The sequence below is a fragment of the Oncorhynchus gorbuscha genome, linkage group LG18 (genome assembly GCF_021184085.1).
Source record: "Oncorhynchus gorbuscha isolate QuinsamMale2020 ecotype Even-year linkage group LG18, OgorEven_v1.0, whole genome shotgun sequence".
NCBI lineage: Eukaryota > Metazoa > Chordata > Actinopteri > Salmoniformes > Salmonidae > Oncorhynchus > Oncorhynchus gorbuscha.
Window position 1 is genome coordinate 17,996,675 of NC_060190.1, and position 25,970 is coordinate 18,022,644.

At 44.1% G+C, this 25,970-nt stretch overlaps 1 protein-coding gene across 2 annotated transcripts in view; it reads right to left on the reverse strand.

The window, feature by feature from the left end:
• LOC124003851 (E3 ubiquitin-protein ligase pellino homolog 1) overlaps positions 1-19,974 on the reverse strand; it is a 51,283-nt gene extending 31,309 nt beyond the window's left edge. For both annotated transcript variants that reach the window (XM_046312457.1, XM_046312454.1), the window contains exon 1: positions 19,671-19,974. The gene's annotated coding sequence lies outside the window, so the exon portion shown is untranslated. The remainder of the gene's footprint in view (positions 1-19,670) is intronic.
• Positions 19,975-25,970: the final 5,996 nt, after the last annotated feature.

Consider the following 25,970-nt stretch of genomic DNA (forward strand, 5'->3'; position numbering starts at 1 on the left):
CACAGCCCAGAGGGACCCCCGTATTAAGGGTCAGCATTGCGGAGATGTTGTTGCATACCCTCACCATCTGGGGCCGGCCCACCAGGAAGTCCAGGATCCAGTTGCAGAGGGAGGTTTTTTTTAGACCCAGGGTCCCTAGCTTGTTGATGAGCTTGGAGGGGACTATGGTGTTGAACGCTGAGCTGTAGTCTATAAACAGCATTTTCACATAGTTATTTCTCCTCTTGTCCAGGTGGGAGAGGGCAGTGTGAAGTGCAATTAAGATTGCGTCATTTGAGGACCTGTTGGGGTGGTATGCAAATTGGAGCATAAAAGGCATTTAACTCGTTCGGGAGTTCTGCATCACTGGGCAATTCATGGCTGGGTTTCCCTATGCGATCCATTATTGTCTGCAGTCTTGTACCCTCTCGTTCTTCATCCAACCATTTCCATATTGAGCACATCATTGGTACTTCCTGTTTGAGCTTTTGTTAGTAAACAGGAAGCAGGAGAATTGAGTCATGGTTAGATTTGCCAAAGAGAGGACGAGGGAGGGCCTTGTATGCATTTCTGTGGGTAGAACTAAAGTGGTCTAGAGTTATTGAGCCTAGTGGCGCAGGAGACTTGTTGGTAGAAGTGAAGTAGGACGGTTTTAAGTCTCCCCAAGTTAAAGTCTCCACCCACCAGAAACGCTGCCTCTGGGTGAGCACTTGTTTGTCAGGGAGAATTGAAAATTCCCAAACAATTAATTTACCAGATTTTGTTGTAAAATGCAGCCCATCGTACCCACTGCCACTCCCTCAGCCACGCCCACCACCTAAACCCCTTTAGATCCAGAAAAGACCCTGTAAAGTATTTGAAGTGTTTGAAGACCCAACACCCGGGGCAAACACAGCAGTGAAATCTGCTGAATGATTTAAGCATCCCATGGGGAAACAACAAGAACAGAGAAAAAGATGAGCACAGATTCAAAAAACCTAACCCGTCCAATTATAAGTCATAAACCGCCAATCCTGTGCCCACGATTAGCTATCTCTCAATTTCATCAAAAAAGCAGACAGGCTTTTGTCTCATCATTCCGTTCTCACAGATCACTCTTTAAAGGTCTGTTTGTTAGATTTAATCAGTAACTACAATCTGGTGGCTACAGAAGCACTCAGATCTCACCCAAGGTGAGAATCAAAAAACCTATTTTCACAGTACTTTCTTACATACTTCATAACAGTAATAGCGCTTGATTTAGAAAACAGTCTAGGACTGTTTGGTCTGAGGCTGATTATTGAGCCCCACATTGGACATGTCATAATACCCATAAAACCTAGCAAGTCAAACATGGAAATGTTTCCAATCTTTTTTCCCATAGGAGATTTTAGAAACATTTAAAATGAATGAATGTTAATTAACATAACATAGCATCTCCTGGCCTCCACATATACAAGCCGCCGATGCGGGCCGTCGGAAAATCTACATAAAAAAAGTATAATAAATTATTTTTATATATACGATCACAATAAATCCACAATCTATTTTAGTCAGGTCTAAAGAAACATTATAGGAAGAAAAAGTATTTTAGAAGAACAGAATATGAGTTGGCCTACTGTATGTTATCTGGCTATACGCCATGCCATAGGCTGTAGCCTTGTTCATTTAGCAGACAAGCGATGCGTAGAGGTTCCATGCCATTATTTTATATTATATGATTTTATAGTAAGAAGAATATAATTGAACATAGCTGAATAAAATAGAAAGGATATTTTTCCCATTACAGAGTGAGCCACTAGGCTTTGTATTTGCTATCTAACTGAGAGTCTCCTCATTGAAAACATCCAAAGTTCTTCAAAGGTAAATTATTTATTTGAATGTTTTTCTGTTTTTTGTGAAAATGTTGCCTGCTAATGCTAACACTAATGGTAAATGCTAACGCTAAATGCTAAATGCTAGTTTTGCTATGGTTGAGAAGCATATTTCATAACAAAAGGCTAAGCTTGAGAGCTAGCATATTGATTTCATTTCATTTGCGATTTTCATGAATAGTTAACGTTGCATTATGGTAATGAGCTTGAGGCTGTATTCACGATCCCGGATCCGGGATGGCTCGCCGCAAGAAGTTAAGTTTCAGAATGAAAAATTATGTGACAGGTGAAATGAAGAACGCAATCTTCTTTATCTTATTATTTTGTAAATGTTAATTTTTTAACATTTTGATCTTGTCTCATCACTGCAAATCCCCATCGGGCTTGACAGGCGAAGGTCGAGTCATTGTAACGAATCTCTTCGTCGTCTGAGGAGGAGTAGGAAGGATCGGACCAATATGCAGCGTGGTAAGTGTCCATGTTAATTTATTAGACTGAACACACCAAACAAAATAACAAAGTGAAAGGAAGAAACAAAACAGTTCTGTCAAGTGAATACACAAAACAGAAAACAACTACCCACAAATCATAGTGGGAACACAGGCTACCTAAGTATGGTTCTCAATCAGAGACAACGATTGACAGCTGCCTCTGATTGGGAACCACACCATGCCAAAAGCAGAAATACAAAACATAGAACAAAAACATCAAATGCCCACCCCAACTCACACCCTGACCAAACTAAAACAGAGACATAAAAAAGGAACTAAGATCAGGACGTGACAGTCATGCGTCCTCCGACACATGACAGGCCAAACCGTAATTCTTAACACCCACCCACTTAACCCGGAAGCCAGCCGCATCAATGTGTCAGAGGAAACACAGTTCAACTGCCACAAGGAGTCGCTAGAGCACGGTGAGCCAAGTAAAGCCCCCCCGGTCAAACCCTCCCCTAACCCGGACAACGCTAGACCAATTGTGCGCTGCCCTATGGGACTCTCGATCACGGCCGGTTGTGATACAGCCCCTTCTTCATCTTCTAACGTATTGCATAAGTTAACTTCAGGTATTTATACTGAACAAAAATATAAATGTAACATGCAACAATTTTAAAGATTTTACTGAGTTACAGTTCACATAAGGAAATCAGTCAATTGAAATGGATTTCACATGACTGGAACACACTGTCGTACACGTCAATCCAGAGCATCCCAAACATGCTCAATGGGTGGCATGTTTGGTGAGTAGGCAGGCCATGGATAAGCTGGGACATTTTCAGCTTCCATGAATTGTGTACAGATCCTTGTGACAGGGGGCCATGCATTTTCATGCTGAAACATGAGGTGATGGCGGTGAATGAATGGCACGACAATAGGCCTCAGCATCTCGCCAAGGTATCTCTGTGCATTCAAATGGTCATTGATCAAATTGAATTGTGTTCGTTGTTGTAGAGAAATTAACCTTCAATCCTCTGACAACAGCCCAGGTGGACATTACTACACTCAGCATGCCAATTGACAAAACTGCACATTTTAGAGTGGCTTTTTTGTGTGTCCCCAGCACAAGGTGCACCTGTGTAATGATCATGCTGTTTAATCAGCTTCTTGATATGCCACACCTGTGAGGTGGATGGATAATATTGGCAAAGGAGAAATGGTCAATAACAGGGATGAAATACAAATTCGTGCACAAAATCTGAGAGACTAAAGAAGAAGAAAAAATGTGCGTATGGAACATTTCTGGGATCTTATACTGTATTTCAGCTCATGAAGCATGGGACCAACACATGTTACATGTTGCATTTATATTTTTGTTCAGTGTACCTAATAAGAAGCTACAAATATTAAAATGTATTTTAAAAAATGTAAAGAAATTGTTTCAACAGTATTGACTGTATAGGAAAAAACATCCTGTGGCTTTTTCCAAATACCCCAGTATACCATATATACGGTATTTTTTTTAACCTTTATTTAACCAGGCAAATCAGTTAAGAACATATTCTTATTTTCAATGACGTCCTGGGAACAGTGGGTTAACTGCCTGTTCAGGGGCAGAATGACAGATTTGTACCTTGTCAGCTCGGGGGTTTGAACTCGCAACCTTCCGGTTACTAGTCCAACGCTCTAACCACTAGGCTACGCTGCCGCCCCAAGCCTGTTGACTATACACTTTTTTCTCCCTCATACACACACGCACATGAACACACACTAATAAAGGAGATTTTTGCGCCAGTGTTTAACCGTATGACGCAATCACAAAGATAACCATCAAACAAGCACAACCAACAATCAAACAGGAGCAGGTAGGCGAGGCAACCATTAGACACACATTCACAGGCCAAAAATGCCCAGTAGTCAGCGCTACTTAAGGAGATACACTCACCGGACAGTTTATTAGGTACACCCATCTAGTACCGGGTTGGACCCTCCAGTCCTGGAGGGCGCCCGTTTCTGAGATACTGGATCCGGCACACCTAGCACCGACGATCATACCATGCTCAAAGTCATTTAAATCACTCGTTTTACTCATTCTAACGTTCAATAGAACAGTAACTGAATGCCTCGATGCCTGTCTGCCTGCTTTATATAGCAAGCCAAGGCCAAGTGACTCACTGTCTGTAAGAGCAATCAATTTTCGTGAACGGGGTGGTGTACCAAATAAACTGTCCAGTGAGTGTACAGTATACTTACACAATAAATCAAATCAAATCAAATCAAATTTTATTTGTCACATACACATGGTTAGCAGATGTTAATGCGAGTGTAGCGAAATGCTTGTGCTTCTAGTTCCGACAATGCAGTGATAACCAACAAGTAATCTAACTAACAATTCCAAAACTACTGTCTTATACACAGTGTAAGGGGATAAGGAACATGTACATAAGGATATATGAATGAGTGATGGTACAGAGCAGCATACAGTAGATGGTATCGAGTACAGTATATACATATGAGATGAGTGTGTAGACAAAGTAAACAAAGTGGCATAGTTAAAGTGGCTAGTGATACATGTGTTACATAAGGATGCAGTCGATGTTGTAGAGTACAGTATATACATATGCATATGAGATGAATAATGTAGGGTAAGTAACATTATATAAGGTAGCATTGTTTAAAGTGGCTAGTGATATATTTACATCATTTCCCATCAATTCCCATTATTAAAATGGCTGGAGTTGGGTCAGTGTCAATGACAGTGTGTTGGCAGCAGCCACTCAATGTTAGTGGTGGCTATTTAACAGTCTGATGGCCTTGAGATAGAAGCTGTTTTTCAGTCTCTCGGTCCCAGCTTTGATGCACCTGTACTGACCTCGCCTTCTGGATGATAGCGGGGTGAACAGGCAGTGGTTCGGGTGGTTGATGTCCTTGATGATCTTTATGGCCTTCCTGTAACAACGGGTGGTGTAGGTGTCCTGGAGGGCAGGTAGTTTGCCCCCAGTGATGCGTTGTGCAGTCCTCACTACCCTCTGGAGAGCCTTACGGTTGAGGGCGGAGCAGTTGCCGTACCAGGCGGTGATACAGCCCGCCAGGATGCTCTCGATTGTGCATCTGTAGAAGTTTGTGAGTGCTTTTGGTGACAAGCCGAATTTCTTCAGCCTCCTGAGGTTGAATAGGCGCTGCTGCGCCTTCTTCACGACGCTGTCAGTGTGAGTGGACCAATTCAGTTTGTCTGTGATGTGTATGCCGAGGAACTTAAAACTAGCTACCCTCTCCACTACTGTTCCATCGATGTGGATAGGGGGGTGTTCCCTCTGCTGTTTCCTGAAGTCCACAATCATCTCCTTAGTTTTGTTGACGTTGAGTGTGAGGTTATTTTCCTGACACCACACTCCAAGGGCCCTCACCTCCTCCCTGTAGGCCGTCTCGTCGTTGTTGGTAATCAAGCCTACCACTGTTGTGTCGTCCGCAAACTTGATGATTGAGTTGTAATGTAATAATAGTAGACGGCACTACTGTAAATATTACTGTACTTTTACTTGTAAACAAAGTCCATGTGTCTATCCTTCTGGGCGAATTATCTGTAAAACTCCTCACTGTTGGCCCTCAGTTTTAAAAGTATCTCTATCTAGATGCAATGGAGATGATGCCAAGGGATGAGAGTCGTCCTTGATCGTTCCGGTTTCTACTGTTTCAGTGCAGAAAATCACTTCACAGATGCTGATGTGTCTGGTATAGTGAGGAATGCAGTAACTGCAGTAACTTTGTCGCCTTGGGGACAGTCTGTGTCAGGTCATGCTGGAACAAAACGCTGAGGAGCTTTCCAGGTTATTTGTCTCACACCACTTGTGAACTATACAATCCGACCATTAATGAGCAGTGCCACAATTGATCTTCTGATTCCACCGACTGGATCTTAATTCGATCACTCTTTTTTTGCCGAGTGTATTTGTAGTGTATTTGCGTTTTAAAGAGGTTTCTTGTAAGAGGTGCGTGACTGGCTGCAGGGAAGTCAGGTGCAGGAGACCATAAACTGAGTAATAACCGGAGCAGTTTAATATGTAAAACCAACAACACCCAGAACAACAAAATATGGGTACAAAATAACCACTGGCCTGAGGAGAGACACATGGAACGAGGGGTTAATACGGTACTCGGGGGGAAGCTGTAACCTGTAACTAACCTCGTGCAGTCTCCTCAGGACTTTAAATGGCCCCACAAACCGCAGCCCCAGCTTCTGGCAGGGCAGGCTTCGGATCGAGAGCCAGACCCGGTCCTCACTGCGGTGACGGTCTGCGTCGGCTTTCTGGCGCAGCACGGCATGCTGAAGGTGAATATGAGCAGCGTCCCATGTCTCCTCCGTGCGCCTGAACCAGTCGTCCACCGCAGGAGCCTCGATCTGACTCTGATGCCAAGGCGCCAGAACCGGCTGGTACCCCAGTACGCACTGGAAGGGGTAGAAGTTAGTGGAGGAGTGGAGGAGCGAGTTCTCGGCCATCTCTGCCCAGGGCACGAACGCCACCCACTACCCCGGCCGGTCCTGGCAATAAGACCTTAGAAACCTACCCACATCCTGGTTAACGCTCTCCACCTGCCTGTTACTCTAGGGGTGAAAACCCAAGGTAAGGCTGATCGAGACCCCCAGACGTTCCATGAACGCCCTCCAGACCCTAAAAGTGACAGGTGCGACCAAGGCCGTTGTGGAACGGGTAAGGGGTGTAGCTTACCTCTGGGCAGGTGCCTAGGAGCCTTACACTGGGTGCACACCGAGCAGGAGGAAACATAAACCCTCACATCCGTAGCCAAAGTGGGCCACCAGTACTTCCCACTGAGACAGAGCACCGTCCGACCAATGCCTGGATGACCAGAGGAGGGTGACGTGTGGGCCCAATAGATCAGCTGGTAACGGACAGCAGACGGAAGGTACAGACGCCCAGCGGGACACTGGAGGGGAGCAGGCTCTGCACCTAACGCCTGCTCAATGTCCGCGTCCAGCTCCCACGCTCTACCCTCGGGCGAGTGGTCGAAGAGTGCCATCTCCCTCTCCACACACGGCGTTGGCCCACTCCAGGGCTTTCCCCGAGAGGCACGAGACGAGGGCAGACACCATCTCACGGCCCGAAGGAGCCGGGTGGATGGTTGCCAGGTAGAGATCCAGCTGCAACAGGAAACCCTGGCGGCGTGCAGCCGTCCCATCGTACTCCCGGGGAAGGGCGAGACGAATCCCACTGGGAATGGGTGCTGTTGAAGGCGCTGGAGGAACTCCCTGTCTCTCACGGTGGTCCATGGTTTGGACGACGCGGTCCATATCGCCGCGTGCTCCCGGACGCGCTCCTCGACCCCTATAACAGGGGCACATGCTCCTGCTGAATCCATATTCGGGTGTGAAATTCTGTAAGAGGTGCGTGACTGGCTGCAGAAAAGTCATGTGCAGCAGAGCAGAAACTGTGTAATAACCAGAGCAGTTTCATATGCAAAACCAATGGCACCCAGAACAGCAAAATATGGGTACAAAATAACCCGTCGCGAACCAGTCAGAGTGCACAAACACTTTACAACAAACAATTTCACACACAGACATGGGGGAACAGAGGGTTAAATACATGACAAGTAATGAGGGAATGTAAACCAGGTGTGTGGGAAAACAAGACAAAACAAGACAAAACAAGACAAAACAAGACAAAACAAATGGAAAATGAAAGGTGGATCGGCGATGGCTAGAAGACCGGTGACGTCGACCGCCGTACGCCGCCCGAACAAGGAGAGTAACCGACTTTGGCGGAAGTCGTGACACTTCTAAAGTTGGTAATTTCCACTTAGACATTTCATTAATGGCCGATTAATTAGGGCCGATTTCATTCAAACAGCACTTTCGTGCGTTTTGCCAGCAGCTCTTCGTTGTGCGTCAAGCATTGCACTGTTTATGACTTCAAGCCTATCAACTCCCGAGATTAGGCTGGTGTAACCGATGTGAAATGGCTAGCTAGTTAGCGGGGTACGTGCTAATAGCGTTTCAAATGTCACTCGCTCTGAGACTTGGAGTGGTTGTTTACCTTCCTCTGCATGGGTAACGCTGCTTCGAGGGTGGCTGTTGTCATTGTGTTCCTGGTTCGAGCCCAGGTAGGAGCGAAGAGAGGGACAGAAGCTATACTGTTACACTGGCAATACTAAAGTGCCTATAAGAACATCCAATAGTCAAAGGTTAATAAAATACAAATGGTATAGAGAGAAATAGTCCTATAATGCCTATAATAACTACAACCTAAAACTTCTTACCTGGGAATATTGAAGACTCATGTTAAAAGGAACCACCAGCTTTCACATGTTCTCATGTTCTGAGCAAGGAACTTAAACATTAGCTTTCTTACATGGCACATATTGCACTTTTACTTTCTTCTCCAACACTTTGTTTTTGCATTATTTAAACCAAATTGAACATGTTTCATTATTTATTTGAAGCTAAATAGATTGTATAGTTCCAGCCGGAACTGGGAACAATCATTCAGTATTGTTGTAATTGTCATTATTGCAAATACTGTTTTTTTTTTAATCGGCCGATAAATCGGTATCGGCTTTTTTTTGGTTCTCCAATAATTGGTATCGGTATCGGCGTTGAAAAATCATAATCGGTCGACCTCTAGTTTCTCTGGTCTTATTTTGGACCTAAGCTTGTCGACTGCCTTCCCACCTTTGGAACAACAACTTCCATTTTACGGGTGGAGACGTGCATCTCCTCATTATATACAAATCTCTGGTTTAAATGGGAAGGTGCACACAGCACAGAGGAGCGAAGGAGACCAAAAATACAAAGAACCAGCGGACATAAATACATATAAAAATTTAAAAAAGAACAAAACCTTGATTCTTGCGGTATAGGCATTTTGAATATCCCGCAAAAACATACATTTTAATTCATTCTATGTAATGTACCACCAAGGCAATGAGGCATAGCTCAGCTGGCTCTGTAGGTAGATCACATCAGCCTACAAATTGTGTGTTGCAGCGACTATACTACTCTTAGTCAGCCGGAACTGGGAACATTCACACACCTTTGCACCCTACAAAGACTCCATTAGAGTAGGTTTTCGATATCATTTTGAAAGACGGAGAACACACACATCTCTGACAGGATGTATTCTTAAGGTCCCAACAGGTTAGCAGATAAATGAGAGCTGATGCCAAGTCTTCTTGAGAAGAAACACCCTGCAATTCAGTCACATTTCTATATTCCCTGTCCATGAATAAAGCCAGTTAACTGCAGAGGACAGAGGCCCATTCACTGGCCTGTAACTAGATAATGGAGGAGCTTTGCAGCAATAGCACAGAGAACCACCCTCTCCCAAGACAAGGAGGACGACTTTTAAAGTGATTTCACTCCTCTGCAGTAACAAGGACACTGTTGTTGCACCCCTTTCATTCCTCTGGTGACAGAAGTAACAGCCTCCGGTCTGACTGGGCGGTGAATCGTTTTTAACCGCACGGCAGGGAGTCGGGGGGCTCGATTTGGTGTCAGACTGGCTTCACACAGAGAAAACGCGAAACAGCTTCTGTGCTTGGTGGTAGTACATAGAGTGAGGCATTATATGACAATAAAGAATACTAACTGCACATCAACAAGTGCTGTAGCTAATTCTGCGAAGCCTTGATTAGCTTTGAGAAACCGAATTATGTAATCAGTACTGTATTGTGCTTTTCACCCAGGAGAAGCAGGGAGGTTAAAGGAGTACAGACAGGAGTTTAAACCCAGCTAACGTTAGAGCTGGCACAATTATTGTGTAATCGTGCAACCAACAATTATGGACAACAGTGAACTAATAAAAAGAATTGTGATAATCAGCCTAATACATTAATTTTAGGAGAAGGGCGATTCAACTTTATATTCAAGTAGATATAGTTTACCCAATAGCATTTTCTTTTACATGACTTAGGCTAAGTTGGTGATCATTTTACGAGCAGAACAGCACGGTCATGGGGAGAAGCTTCACTTCCACTTCCAATTGGTGAAAACCATTCGTTTTTGAGACAGGGGTGTCACCAAAGCTGTGTAGTATTTATTAGATCTCGTAGCTCATTTCCAAAGACGCATTATGATGCATTACAAGCTCAATTTTGTTCATACAAAAATCACAATTATGAAATAACCGTGGCCATTTGCATGAGAATTCATCCTTACTCAAAATACCATAGGCATCACAGCCCTAGCTAACGTGCTTATTTGTAGATTTTAGGTGTGTTGTTAAAACAATGCACAATTGTTCAATAATTTTGATGTTAAATAGATGACTAATACCACACTAAATAAAATATGGTCTGTTAAGAAAAAACATTGGAAATTGTTAATGATTTCCTTATTGTAGTAAATGTAATACGGTATATGCATTCAATGTTTATGTATTCCTATTGGTTGGTTTAATTTACATAACAATAAGATGATATGCCATTGGTCATGCTTGCAGATAGCGGGAGATTGTGAATTAAATTCTACTATATTCTATTTTCATATTTACAATGTGTATATATTAGAGGTTGACCGATTAATCAGAATGGCCGATTAATTAGGGCCGATTTCAAGTTTTCATAACCATCGGTAATCCGCATTTTTGGACACCGATCATGGCCGATTACATTGCACTCCACAAGGAGACTGTGTGGCAGGCTGACTACCTGTTATGCGAGTGCAGCAAGGAGCCAAGGTAAGGTGCTAGCTAGCATTAAACGTATCTTATAAAAAACAATCAATCTTAACATAATCAGTAGTTAACTACACATGGTTGATGATATTACTAGTTCATCTAGCTGTCCTGCGTTGCATATAATTGATGCGGTGCCTGCTAATTTATCATTGAATCACAGCCTACTTCGCCAAATGGGTGATTTAACAAGTGCTTTTGCGAAAAAAGCACTGTCGTTGCACCAATGTGTACCTAACCATAAACATCTACGCCTTTCTTAAAATCAATACACAAGTATATATTTTTAAACCTGCATATTTAGTGTCACGCAATAGAAGTGACACAATTTCCCTAGTTTAATATTGCCTGCTAACATGAATTCCTTTTAACTAGGGAAATTGTGTCACTTCTCTTGCTTTCTGTGCAACAGAGTCAGGGTATATGCAGCAGTTTGGGCCACCTGGCTCGTTGCGAACTGTGTGAAGACCATTTCTTCCTAACAAAGACAGACAACTTCGCCAAACGGGGGATGATTTAACAAAAGCGCATTTGCGAAAAAAGCGCAATCGTTGCACGAATGTACCTAACCATAAACATCAATGCCTTTCTTAAAATCAATACACAGAAGTATATTTTTTTAAACTGCATATTTAGTTAAAAGAAATTCATGTTAGCAGGCAATATTAAACTAGGGAAATTGTGTCACTTCTCTTGCATTCATTACACGCAGCGTCAGGGTATATGCAACAGTTTGGGCCGCCTGGCTCGTTGCGAACTAATTTGCCAGAATTTTACGTAATTATGACATAACATTGAAGGTTGTGCAATGTGACAGCAATATTTAGACTTATGGATGCCACCCATTCGATAAAATACCGAACGGTTCCGTATTTCACTGAAAGAATAAACGTTTTGTTTTCTAAATGATCGTTTCCGGATTTGACCATATTAATGACCTAAGGCTCACATTTCTGTGTGTTATTATACTATAATTAAGTCTATGATTTGATAGAGCAGTCTGACTGGGTGGTGGTAGGCAGCAGCAGGCTCGTAAGCTTTCATTCAAACAGCACTTTACTGCATTTGCCAGCAGCTCTTGCGCTGTTTATGACTTCAAGCCTATCAACTCCCGAGATTAGGCTGGCAATACTAAAGTACCTATTAGAACATCCAATAGTCAAAGGTATATGAAATACAAATGGTATATAGAGAAACAGTGCTATAATAACTACAACCTAAAACTTCTTACCTTGGAATATTGAAGACTCATGTTAAAAGGAACCACCAGCTTTCATATGTTCTCTTGTTCTGAGCAAGGAACATAAACATGAGCTTTTTTACATAGCACATATTGCACTTTTACTTTCTTCTCCAACACTTTGTTTTTGCATTATTTAAACCAAATTGAACATGTTTCATTATTTACTTGAGACTAAATAGATTTTATTGATGTATTATTATAAGTTAAAATAAAAGTTCATTCAGTATTGTTGTAATTGTCATTATTACAAATATATATATATATAAAAATGGGCTGATTAATCGGCATCGGCTCTGTTTGGTCCTCCAATAATCGGTATCGGAAAATCATAATCGGTCGACCTCTAGTATATATATATTAAAGTTTTCTAGCAGGCGCGATGTAACGCTCACATTAGCCTCCTGCTAATTCAGAGTTATTTCCATGCTAACAGACGAATCACGAAACTACAGCCATCAACATACTGTTGTTCTGCACATGTTGTCCTGTGCTTCCCTGTGTCTATCGTCAGATACTTACATTTAATGTATTTTGTACTATTTTTGTCATTGTTATGATGTTTGATTACAAAATACCTAGTACATACTGTGTCAGCCTAACAAGACTTTTAGGACTTTAACGTAACCCTGTTTACAGAGGTCATAGGTGCCATTTTCCACAATCCAATAAAGAGGGTTGCTTTTGGCTGTAGGTGGCCATTTCATAGGCACCCATCTCTATAAGGAGATTATCAAGGGAAGGACAAAGTCTGATCCAAACATGGCACCTCATAAAAAGGGTTAGACTGCAGGCTAATAAGCTTATGGCTGGCTTAGAGAGAGAGAGAGAGAGAGAGAGAGAGAGAGAGAGAGAGAGAGAGAGAGAGAGAGAGAGAGAGAGAGAGAGAGAGAGAGAGAGAGAGAGAGAGAGAGAGAGAGAGAGAGAGAGAGAGAGAGAGAGAGAGAGAGAGAGAGAATTTTCAAATAATTTAATACAGTCAAAGTTTATTCTTCTTTATTAACGTCATTAACAATGGGGGGTAAGGGAGATGTCATCATGTCAGTTTAAAATGGAGTCCAACGGTGACATATCCTCAGGAGTCTGACTTTTGAGGTAGCAGATGTAGGGTGGCAGTTTACATTTCAAACACTTTGAATTATTCATTGAGGTAAAACACAGACTACCCTGAAAGGCAAATAAATAATTGTTTAAAAAAAAATAAGTATACCGTGTTGTGCCTAGAATGCATCTTCATCAGAGAGTGAAGATGGTCTTCTGAAATTCAAACTAAAAAAGCTAGGCTACATCTGTCAACTACTGGTGTCATCCTCATACAAGGTACCGATTTAGCTATAGGTAAGGATAACGTCCATTTGCTTATGAGCAGCAATGTCACAGAGAACACATGTCATTATACTATCATACAAATTCAGGACAGAAAGTTATCACTTTTATTTGTTTTTCCCCATTCTCCAACCGTCAGTCAGAAGAATGGTGAAAAATCTAATCAAATCAAATGTATTTGTCACATACACATGGTTAGCAGATGTTAATGCGAGTGTAGCGAAATGCTTGTGCTTCTAGTTCCGACAATGCAGTAATAACCAACGAGTAATCTAACCTAACAATTCCAAAACTACTACCTTATACACACAAGTGTAAAGGGATAAAGAAAATGTACATAAAGATATATGAATGAGTGATGGTACAGAACGGCATAGGCAAGATGCAGTAGATGGTATCGAGTACAGTATATACATATGAGATGAGTAATGTAGGGTATGTAAACAAAGTGGCATAGTTTAAAGTGGCTAGTGATACATGTATTACATAAAGATGCAGTAGATGATATAGAGTACAGTATATACATATACATATGAAATGAGTAATGTAGGGCATGTAAACATTATATTAAGTAGGGAGGTAATCATGGGCAAAACAAAAGTTCCCAAGCAAATGTGTTTCCCCTATAGCATTGAAGCAAAATCAGCCAGGTAGGCAACCTCTCCATTTTCCAAATTCATGGAGAACAAGAAAATTAGGATGCATCCCAAATGGCATCCTATTCGCTATATAGTGTACTACTTTTGACCTGCACTAATGGCCCCCGGGTCAAAAGTAGTGCACTACATAGGGAATAGGGTGCCATTTTGGACACAGATCAAAAGTGGTGCACTACATAGGGAATAGAGTGCCCTTTTGGATGCAATCCTGTGAGAGATAAGAGGCGGTGGCTTGTAGGTGCCCATGATTGGACCTTTCAAACACATCAAGTCGATCTTGATAACAGGAGAGGAATGAAGGAGGGGCGTAAGCAGAAAAAGGAATGTGGGGAGGAGAGGACTGGATAGGACCAATTAAACTAGCCTTTATGTCTTTCTGTCTAGTCAGGAAAAAGGGAAGAAAGGGATCTTTCCAGGAATTACTTTCATTAATTGACTTTAACACAGAGACAGATCTCCAAGTACTTTCATTAATTGACTTTACCACAGAGGCAGATCTCCAAGTACTTTCATTAATTGACTTTACCACAGAGGCAGATCTCCAAGTACTTTCATTAATTGACTTTACCACAGAGGCAGATCTCCAAGTACTTTCATTAATTGACTTTACCACAGAGGCAGATCTCCAAGTACTTTCATTAATTGACTTTACCACAGAGGCAGATCTCCAAGTACTATGTGTCGGTTTATCCCTGTTCTCTCCTCTCTGCACAGACCATACAAACGCTCCTCACCGCGTGGCCGCGGCCACCCTACTCTGGTGGTCCCAGCGCGCACGACCCACGTGGAGTTCCAGGTCTCCGGTAGCCTCTGGAACTGCCAATCTGCGGTCAACAAGGCAGAGTTCATCTCAGCCCATGCCTCCCTCCAGTCCCTCGACTTCTTGGCCCTGACGGAAACATGGATCACCACAGACAACACTGCTACTCCTACTGCTCTCTCTTCGTCCGCCCACGTGTTCTCGCACACCCCGAGAGCGTCTGGTCAGCGGGGTGGTGGCACCGGGATCCTCATCTCTCCCAAGTGGTCATTCTCTCTTTCTCCCCTTACCCACCTGTCTATCGCCTCCTTTGAATTCCATGCTGTCACAGTTACTAGCCCTTTCAAGCTTAACATCCTTATCATTTATCGCCCTCCAGGTTCCCTCGGAGAGTTCATCAATGAGCTTGATGCCTTGATAAGCTCCTTTCCTGAGGACGGCTCACCTCTCACAGTTCTGGGCGACTTTAACCTCCCCACGTCTACCTTTGACTCTTTCCTCTCTGCCTCCTTCTTTCCACTCCTCTCCTCTTTTGACCTCACCCTCTCACCTTCCCCCTACTCACAAGGCAGGCAATACGCTCGACCTCATCTTTACTAGATGCTGTTCTTCCACTAACCTCATTGCAACTCCCCTCCAAGTCTCCGACCACTGCCTTGTATCCTTTTCCCTCTCGCTCTCATCCAACACCTCCCACACTGCCCCTACTCGGATGGTATCGCGCCGTCCCAACCTTCGCTCTCTCTCCCCGCTACTCTCTCCTCTTCCATCCTATCATCTCTTCCCTCCGCACAAACCTTCTCCCACCTATCTCCTGATTCTGCCTCCTCAACCCTCCTCTCCTCCCTCTCTGCATCCCTTGACTCTCTATGTCCCCTATCCTCCAGGCCGGCTCGGTCCTCCCCTCCCGCTCCGTGGCTCGATGACTCATTGCGAGCTCACAGAACAGGGCTCCGGGCAGCCGAGCGGAAATGGAGGAAAACTCGCCTCCCTGCGGACCTGGCATCCTTTCACTCCCTCCTCTCTACATTTTCCTCCTCTGTCTCTGCTGCTAAAGCCACTTTCTACCACGCTAAATTCCAAGCTTCTGCTTCCAACCCTAGGAAGCTCTTTGCCACCTTCTCCTCCCTCCTGAATCCTCCGCCCCCTCCCCCTCCTCCCTCTCTGCAGATGACTTCGTCAACCATTTTGAAAAGAAGGTCGACGACATCCGATCCTCGTTTGCTAAGTCAAACGACACCGCTGGTTCTGCTCACACTGCCCTACCCTGTGCTCTGACCTCTTTCTCCCCTCTCTCTCCAGATGAAATCTCGCGTCTTGTGACGGCCGGCCGCCCAACAACCTGCCCGCTCGACCCTATCCCCTCCTCTCTTCTCCAGACCATTTCCGGAGACCTTCTCCCTTACCTCACCTCGCTCATCAACTCATCCCTGACCGTTGGCTACGTCCCTTCCGTCTTCAAGAGAGCGAGAGTTGCACCCCTTCTGAAAAAACCTACACTCGATCCCTCCGATGTCAACAATTACAGACCAGTATCCCTTCTTTCTTTTCTCTCCAAAACTCTTGAACGTGCCGTCCTTGGCCAGCTCTCCCGCTATCTCTCTCTGAATGACCTTCTTGATCCAAATCAGTCAGGTTTCAAGACTAGTCACTCAACTGAGACTGCTCTCCTCTGTATCACGGAGGCGCTCCGCACTGCTAAAGCTAACTCTCTCTCCTCTGCTCTCATCCTTCTAGATCTATCGGCTGCCTTCGATACTGTGAACCATCAGATCCTCCTCTCCACCCTCTCCGAGTTGGGCATCTCCGGCGCGGCCCACGCTTGGATTGCGTCCTACCTGACAGGTCGCTCCTACCAGGTGGCGTGGCGAGAATCTGTCTCCTCACCACGCGCTCTCACCACTGGTGTCCCCCAGGGCTCTGTTCTTGGCCCTCTCCTATTCTCGCTATACACCAAGTCACTTGGCTCTGTCATAACCTCACATGGTCTCTCTTATCATTGCTATGCAGACGACACACAATTAATCTTCTCCTTTCCTCCTTCTGATGACCAGGTGGCGAATCGCATCTCTGCATGTCTGGCAGACATATCAGTGTGGATGACGGATCACCACCTCAAGCTGAACCTCGGCAAGACGGAGCTGCTCTTCCTCCCGGGGAAGGACTGCCCGTTCCATGATCTCGCCATCACGGTTGACAACTCCATTGTGTCCTCCTCCCAGAGCGCCAAGAACCTTGGCGTGATCCTGGACAACACCCTGTCGTTCTCAACTAACATCAAGGCGGTGGCCCGTTCCTGTAGGTTCATGCTCTACAACATCCGCAGAGTACGACCCTGCCTCACACAGGAAGCGGCGCAGGTCCTAATCCAGGCACTTGTCATCTCCCGTCTGGATTACTGCAACTCGCTGTTGGCTGGGCTCCCTGCCTGTGCCATTAAACCCCTTCAACTCATCCAGAACGCCGCAGCCCGTCTGGTGTTCAACCTTCCCAAGTTCTCTCACGTCACCCCGCTCCTCCGTTCTCTCCACTGGCTCCCAGTTGAAGCTCGCATCCGCTACAAGACCATGGTGCTTGCCTACGGAGCTGTGAGGGGAACGGCACCTCAGTACCTCCAGGCTCTGATCAGGCCCTACACCCAAACAAGGGCACTGCGTTCATCCACCTCTGGCCTGCTCGCCTCCCTACCACTGAGGAAGTACAGCTCCCGCTCAGCCCAGTCAAAACTGTTCGCTGCCCTGGCCCCCCAATGGTGGAACAAACTCCCTCACGACGCCAGGACAGCGGAGTCAATCACCACCTTCCGGAGACACCTGAAACCCCACCTCTTTAAGGAATACCTAGGATAGGTTAAGTAATCCCTCTCACCCCACCCCCCCTAAGTTTTAGATGCACTATTGTAAGTGACTGTCCCACTGGATGTCATAAGGTGATTGCACCAATTTGTAAGTCGCTCTGGATAAGAGCGTCTGCTAAATGACTTAAATGTAAATGTAATGTACTTTCATTAATTGACTTTACCACAGAGGCAGATCTCTAAGTTAGAAAGATTTACAGGCTTGGTGGAGAGTTGTTTAATGTTTTGTCTATTCATTCACTCTCTGTTCAAAATAGATCAGTCACACAAGTTCCAACCTAAACATGAGCCAATGTCATGAGAATAGTGAGCATGTAAGGGCCATTGACCGGGAATGTAGGCTAAAATACAGTTATAAGCCATGCTTGCACAACACTACACAAACATAGGCCTAAATGTTGGTCATGGCACACCCAATGTTGCTGTTGTTAACATGATACAGCCTATGAATTACTTAGTAACTTTGTGGCTATGTGTAATAAACCATAAGTTATATGTTTTTAGTATGTGCCCCAGGGTTGATGTTAACTAATTGTGTTTCTCTACCCTTTAGCGACTTCCGAGTCACAGAACCCAACGTGATCCTCACAAACGGCAGGCTCTGAACGCTCCATCCATGTTCAGCCACAGCAACCTTCGGTGACCCCACGTTTGTTTTTCTTCCCGAATCAAGGCATGAAACACACACCCATCCTTAGGGCTTTTCGCCCCAAACAAATGGACTTGCATAACTGATCCCAGCACAACCTGTTGACATACCAGGGGTGAGTCGGAAAAGCATCTTATCTGGGAGGTTGGAGTCGAGTAGGGAGACAGGCCTGATTAAATAAAGGAAACGGATCCAGCCCATTTCAGGAATGGAAACTCTGGTGAGAGTGATATGATGGTGTTATTTTTAAACTCTCCCAAGCATCCACAGATGATGTAGTCCACTACTGAGGAATATAGTCAGACAACAGTATGATGATGCAAAGCCAGTTTTCTAAGACAGCACAATCACGAATCAACTGTGCTTATAATAGACTGGAGGGGCAAATGGAATGTCAAAGTATAGACAGTTGGCTACTAACAGCCCTACCATACTCAGATGACAGTTTGAATCGAAGCCAGTTTCTCTTCAAATAAGCCTAACCTTATATAGAGAAGGGTCAAAGGGTATTCCGAAGTAAAGACAGTATATGCTCCACACAAACACAGCTCTATTATGATAGGGACAGCAATGAATATGACTGGACAGTTGAGCAAACGAGCCCGAATTTGGGGGAACAAAAGAGGGAATCACGAGGCCAGATGCTCGAGCAAGATGATGCATGCAAATCAGTTTATGTTGTGGGAACAATAGCCCCCAGCTGGGCATTCTCTGTGCGGGCCAAACCTGCTTGTCAACCACACGAGGGAAAGAGAGACCCTTCATTGTGCACAACCAGTAACGTAATATACATACTTCAAAAGTGCCATAGACATTTCATTACACACACCCTACCTCTCTCTTAATAGTTAAATGGGTAACGTTAGGTAGGCTACTTGGTTTTCCATGTGTGAATGATGACAATGGGCTATAAACCAACCTCATTTTAGGGTTTTCTTACTGCTGGAAAATGTTGTCATTGTTTGGTTTCTGTGCCATGAATAGACTAACTTGATAGTAAAAAGTGATACGTTGTAGGCTAGGCCTACTACTGGTAACGTTAATAGCCGACAACAGAAGAAAACGTGTAAAAGGTGTGCAACAATTAACGTTAGGCTACAATTTTATATTGTGCTGATGATGACAATAACTTTCCCCTGGGTAGCCAAGCAAATTGCAGTAAAACAACACGTCAGCTACATAAAATAAAGCACATTGTATGTGTTTCAAACTCGCCTTACCTAATGATAATCCGACACCATCATCTGGACTTTCCCGATATTCGCTCGAAATCCAATTTGAATGCTCCAGTTGAAAAAAAGGAAGGATGAAAGGAAAGCGATTCTGTCCGTGCTGACCTAAACACCGAATTGTCGAATCATTTTTACATTCACCTGCTCGTATATTAATGTTTATAACGTTGTTATATGCTGTCCAACTATTTTCGCTCTAATGTGCTGGTAAACGGACTCAGTGTAGGACAATACTAGAGTGAGTAATCTTTACAATCGCGTCTTTGCTCCAGTCTGCTCGTGCTCACATGAAGTTACGTCATGAGACGCGTCGAAAAGTACCATGGGCCTTGTAGTTGTAGCCTAGTCTACTGGAAATACCACACTGCACGCACACGCACACGCACACGCACGCACGCACGCACGCACACACACACACACACACACACACACACACACACACACACACACACACACACACACACACACACACACACACACACACACACACACACACACACACACACACACACACACACACACACACACAGTCTTGTACAACTAACCTTGTGGGGACACACAGTTCAGTCCCTTTCCAAATCCAATTTTCCCTAACCCCTCACCCTAACGCTAACCCTTACCATAACCTTAACCCTAAACCTAACCTTAACCCGAAAATCTAACCCTAACCCTAACCCCGAACTAACCCTAGCTCCTAACCCTAAACCTAATTCTAACCCTAACACAAATTCTAACCTTAACCCTAAACCCCCTAGAGATAGCATTTAACCTTGTGGGGACCAACAAGATGGGGACCAAGTCAATTGTTTGCCTGTGTGTGTGTGTGTGTGTGTGTGTGTGTGTGTGTGTGTGTGTGTGTGTGTGTGTGTGTGTGTGTGTGTGTGTGTGTGTGTGTGTGTGTGTGTGTGTGTGTGTGTGTGTGTGTGTGTGTGTGTGAGAGAGAGAGGGAAAGGGAGAGAGAGAGAGAGAGAGAGAGAGAGAGAGAGAGAGAGAGAGAGAGAGAGAGAGAGAGAGAGAGAGAGAGAGAGAGAGAGAGAGAGAGAGAGAGAGAAATACTCAAATAATCCCTCTTCTGCAAGACAGGACTCCTCCATACAGTGACTTTTAAATAACCTCTTAGTTCACAATTTCTTGGTTTGCCTCTGCATTTCATTGGGGGAAAATGGTAGGTCTTCTTCACTCTTGCTTGCTTGTCTTTGCACAGATGTATTCCTGCTTCAATATCTGGAATTTGTCCCACATTTTCAAAGAGCTCTTCACACCATACTGCCGAAAACCTGAGGGCCATTTTTTTCCTTCAGCAATGAAACACACATCAACATAGCAACAGCACTGCATTTGGTTCTTAAGAGTTCAGTAGGAGCATAGGGTGCAGTGAATGCTGTGCTAATACTGGCAAATATTACATTTCCAAACCACTAAATGATTGTATGCCTGACCTGTAAGCTGTTGTTATGCAGTCATGGAGACTGTAACCATGAACACTGATATGTTTACATAATGTTTTAAATACCACAAACTTGGAAGACGCATTTGGGAAAAAGGTTATTTTAGGCTTAGGGGTTAGGTTTAGGGTTAGGATTAGAATTGGGGTAAAAATTTGGTTTAGTGTTAGGGGTTATGTTTAGGGTAAGGAGCTAGGGTTAGGGTAAATGTTTAGGGTTAGGGTAAAGGTTAGGGTAAAGGGTAAAGGAAAAGTTGAATTTGGAATGGAACTCAACTGTTGGTTGGTCCCCAAAAAGTCTTCACAATTACAGTAATACTTTGCTGTGTGTGTGATTGTGTGTGTGTGTGTGTGTGTGTGTGTGTGTGTGTGTGTGTGTGTGTGTGTGTGTGTGTGTGTGTGTGTGTGTGTGTGTGTGTGTGTGTGTGTGTGTGTGTGTGTGTGTGTGTGTGTGTGTGTGTGTGTGTGTGTGTGTGTGTGTGTGTGTGTGTGTGTGTGTGTGTGTGTGTGTGTGCGTGTGTGTGTGCGTGTGTGTGTGCATATGTGTGCATATGTGTGCATTTGAGAGAGAGAGAGAAAGGGAGAGAGAGAAACCAGGATAAATACGTTATGCTTGTGCTTGAGTCCATAGATAATAGCTGTACATGTATATAATGACAGCATATGTAAAATGAGGTGAAATAAGTGAATTCACCACTGCAGTCCACTCTCAAATGAAACAGTTGAGTGAATAGGGGTGGGATATGACAAGCTGAGACAATACATAAGCGCAAGCGTCGGTTTCTGCATTGTCATTGCCAATGAATCAATGCCTGCCCTCTCAATAACCTTTCCATACGGGTGTGTGTGTGGGTTGGAGCTTTAATATGTAGCTGATGATAGCTGAGTCATGGTTGGCTGTGGTGTGTGAATAAGTCTCTGTATCGTACTTGAACTGAAGAAGACTTAGGTTTGATTATCTGTTCTGCATTTCCAATACCTTTTGTTTTCCCTCTATCACTCATTTCATTGTTGGGTAAGAAGGTTACAATAATGTTCCCAAGTCTGTAGGCATTTGCCTTATGAAATGTGTCAAGCAGTGCAGTAAGTGGAATACACAGTATTCCTATTACCTAGCAATAACAGTAAAAGCATCACAACCTATGACAGCAATATCATCACTACATGTACAATGATAGTGTTTACAGAATTCTCAGAAAATGTATTCAATTTTATTTGACAAAGAACCAAAGGGCTATATATGCCATATGCCATCAAATGTTGGGAATATCTCACTAATATCTCTTTTCATCCATATGTTTTTTCACAGCTCTCTCAATCTTTTTTTCTTTCTTTTTTTTTCTCTTCTACATCCCTCCTCTTTCTCCTTATCTTTCCATCTCTCTCTACCAGCCAGGTGCTAGTGTAATCGGATACGTTCTCTGAGCGTGGCAACGATGACACGACTGGTTTCCAGGTCACTGTGGGACCAGAGGCCATAGACAATGTGATGTGAGGAGAAAAAGGGTGGGCGTGGGTAGCAGTTATAGTGTTAGTGTATCAAATAAGATCATTACAAGAGTGAATAGTGGAGAGGGCAAGTAAGATTAAAGATTTGTCTGTTTGTCTATCTGTCCTGTGTCCATATATCTGTGCAATGCCTGATTGGTGTGCTTTTCCAATAGAAACCAACCCTTAATTGTTATAACCCCAAAAGTTTTGGCACATGGCGTGGTCACATTTCTTGGACTGAACAGGATCTGTTGAGGTGCAATGAAATGCACATACAGTAAGTACATGATTCCTGGGCTCCATGTGTGAACCCAGACGGCAGACCCACACTGAGTAAGTTGTGCCATCTAGTGTTAATTTTGTAAATACATGGACATACATTGGGTATATACATTGAGTGTACAAAATATTAGGAACACCTGCTCTTTCCATGACAGACTGACCAGGGGAATTCAGATGAAGGATATGATCACTTTTTAAATTCACTTTAATCAGTGTAGATGAAGGTGAGGAGGCAGGTTAAATAAGGGTTTTTAAGCTTTGAGACAATTGAGACATGGATTGCGTATGTGTGCCATTCAAAGGGTGAACAGGCAAGACTAAATATTTTTAAGTGCCTTTGAACAGGGTATGGTAGTAGGTGCCAAGTGCCTCTTGAAGCTAGGAGACACTATTTTTATGTTTGGAAAAATAATGTTCCCAAAGTAAACGGCCTATTTCTCAAGACCAGATGCTAGAATATGCATATAATTGACAGCTTGGGATAGAAAACACTCTAAAGTTTCCAAAACTGTCAAGATATTGACTGTGAGTATAACAGAACTGATATTGCAGGCGAAACCCTGAGAAAAATCAAACCAGGAAGTGGCTTCTATTTTGAAAACTCCATGTTCCATAGCCTCCCATTCAAATCAAATCAAATTTATTTATATAGCCCTTCGTACATCAGCTGATATCTCAAAGTGCTGTACAGAAACCCAGCCTAAAACCCCAAACAGCAAGCAATGCAGGTGTAGAAGCATGGTGGCTAGGAAAAACTCCCTAGAAAGGCCAAAACCTAGGAAGAAACCTAGAGAGGAACCAGGCTATGTGGGGTGGCCAGTCCTCTTCTGGCTGTGCCGGGTGGAGATAACAGAACATGGCCAAGATGTTCAAATGTTCATAAATGACCAGCATGGTCGAATAATAACAAGGCAGAACAGTTGAAACTGGAGCAGCAGCACAGTCAGGTGGACTGGGGACAGCAAGGAGTCATCATGTCAGGTCGTCCTGGGGCACGGTCCTTGGGCTCAGGTCCTCAGAGAGAGAGAAAGAAAGAAAGAGAGAATTAGAGAGAGCATATGTGGGGTGGCCAGTCCTCTTCTGGCTGTGCCGGGTGGAGATTATAACAGAACATGGCCAAGATGTTCAAATGTTCATAAATGACCAGCATGGTCAAATAATAGTAAGGCAGAACAGTTGAAATTGGAGCAGCAGCATGGCCAGGTGGACTGGGGACAGCAAGGAGTCATCATGTCAGTTAGTCCTGGGGCATGGTCCTAGGGCTCAGGTCCTCCGAGAGAGAGAAAGAAAGAAGGAGAGAATTAGAGAACGCACACTTAGATTCACACAGGACACCGAATAGGACAGGAGAAGTACTCCAGATATAACAAACTGACCCTAGCCCCCCGACACATACTACTGCAGCATAAATACTGGAGGCTGAGACAGGAGGGGTCAGGAGACACTGTGGCCCCATCCAAGGACACCCCCGGACAGGGCCAAACAGGAAGGATATAACCCCACCCAATTTGCCAAAGCACATCCCCCACACCACTAGAGGGATATCTTCAACCACCAACTTACCATCCTGAGACAAGGCTGAGTATAGCCCACAAAGATCTCCGCCACGGCACAACCCAAGGGGGGGGGGGGGCAACCCAGACAGGACGACCACAACAGTGAATCAACCCACTCAGGTGACGCACCCCCTGCAGGGACAGCATGAGAGAGCCCCAGTAAGCCAGTGACTCAGCCCCTGTAATAGGGTTAGAGGCAGAGAATCCCAGTGGAAAGAGGGGAACCGGCCAGGCAGAGACAGCAAGGGCGGTTCGTTGCTCCAGAGCCTTTCCGTTCACCTTCCCACTCCTGGGCCAGACTACACTCAATCATATGACCTGCTGAAGAGATGAGTCTTCAGTAAAGACTTAAAGGTTGAGACCGAGTTTGCGTCTCTGACATGGGTAGGCAGACCGTTCCATAAAAATGGAGCTCTATAGGAGAAAGCCCTGCCTCCAGCTGTTTGCTTAGAAATTCTAGGGACAATTAGGAGGCCTGCGTCTTGTGACCGTAGCGTACGTGTAGGTATGTACGGCAGGACCAAATCAGAGAGATAGGTAGGAGCAAGCCCATGTAATGCTTTGTAGGTTAGCAGTAAAACCTTGAAATCAGCCCTTGCTTTGACAGGAAGCCAGTGTAGAGAGGCTAGCACTGGAGTAATATGATCAAATGGTTTTTGGTTCTAGTCAGGATTCTAGCAGCCATATTTAGCACTAACTGAAGTTTATTTAGTGCTTTATCCGGGTGGCCGGAAAGTAGAGCATTGCAGTAGTCTAACCTAGAAGTGACAAAAGCATGGATTAATTTTTCTGCATCATTTTTGGACAGAAAGTTTCTGATTTTTGCAATATTACGTTCTGATTTTTGCAATATTGTCCTCGAAATGATCTTTATATGTTCTTCAAAAGAGAGATCAGGGTCCAGAGTAACGCCGAGGTCCTTCACAGTTTTATTTGAGACGACTGTACAACCATTAAGATGAATTGTCAGATTCAACAGAAGATCTCTTTGTTTCTTGGGACCTAGAACAAGCATCTCTGTTTTTGCTCCATTGCTCCATTTAAAGGGGTATCAACCATATTCCTTTTCCTATGGCTTCCTCAAGGTGTCAACAGTCTTCAGACATAGTTTCAGGCTTTTATTTTGAAGAATGAGCGTGAACGACCACATTGCGTAAGTGGATCGGAGGGGGCTCTCAGAGTCAGTTGTGCGCAAAAGAGAAAGGCCGCCATTGTTACTCCCGGTCCTAATGAAAAGCCAACTGTCCCGGTTGATATATTATCGAATAGATATTTCAAAGAGAACCTGACGATTGATTATAAAAAACATTTGACATGTTTATGTGGACATTATGGATATAATTTGGAATTTTTTCTGCGTTGTCATGACCGCTCTTTCTGGGGGATTCCTGGGCTTAACGCACCAAACTAACGGAGGTATTTGGATATAAAAAATATCTTTATGGAACAAAAGGAACATTTGTTGTCTAACTGGGAGTCTCGTGAGTGAAAACATCTGAAGATCATCAAAGGTAA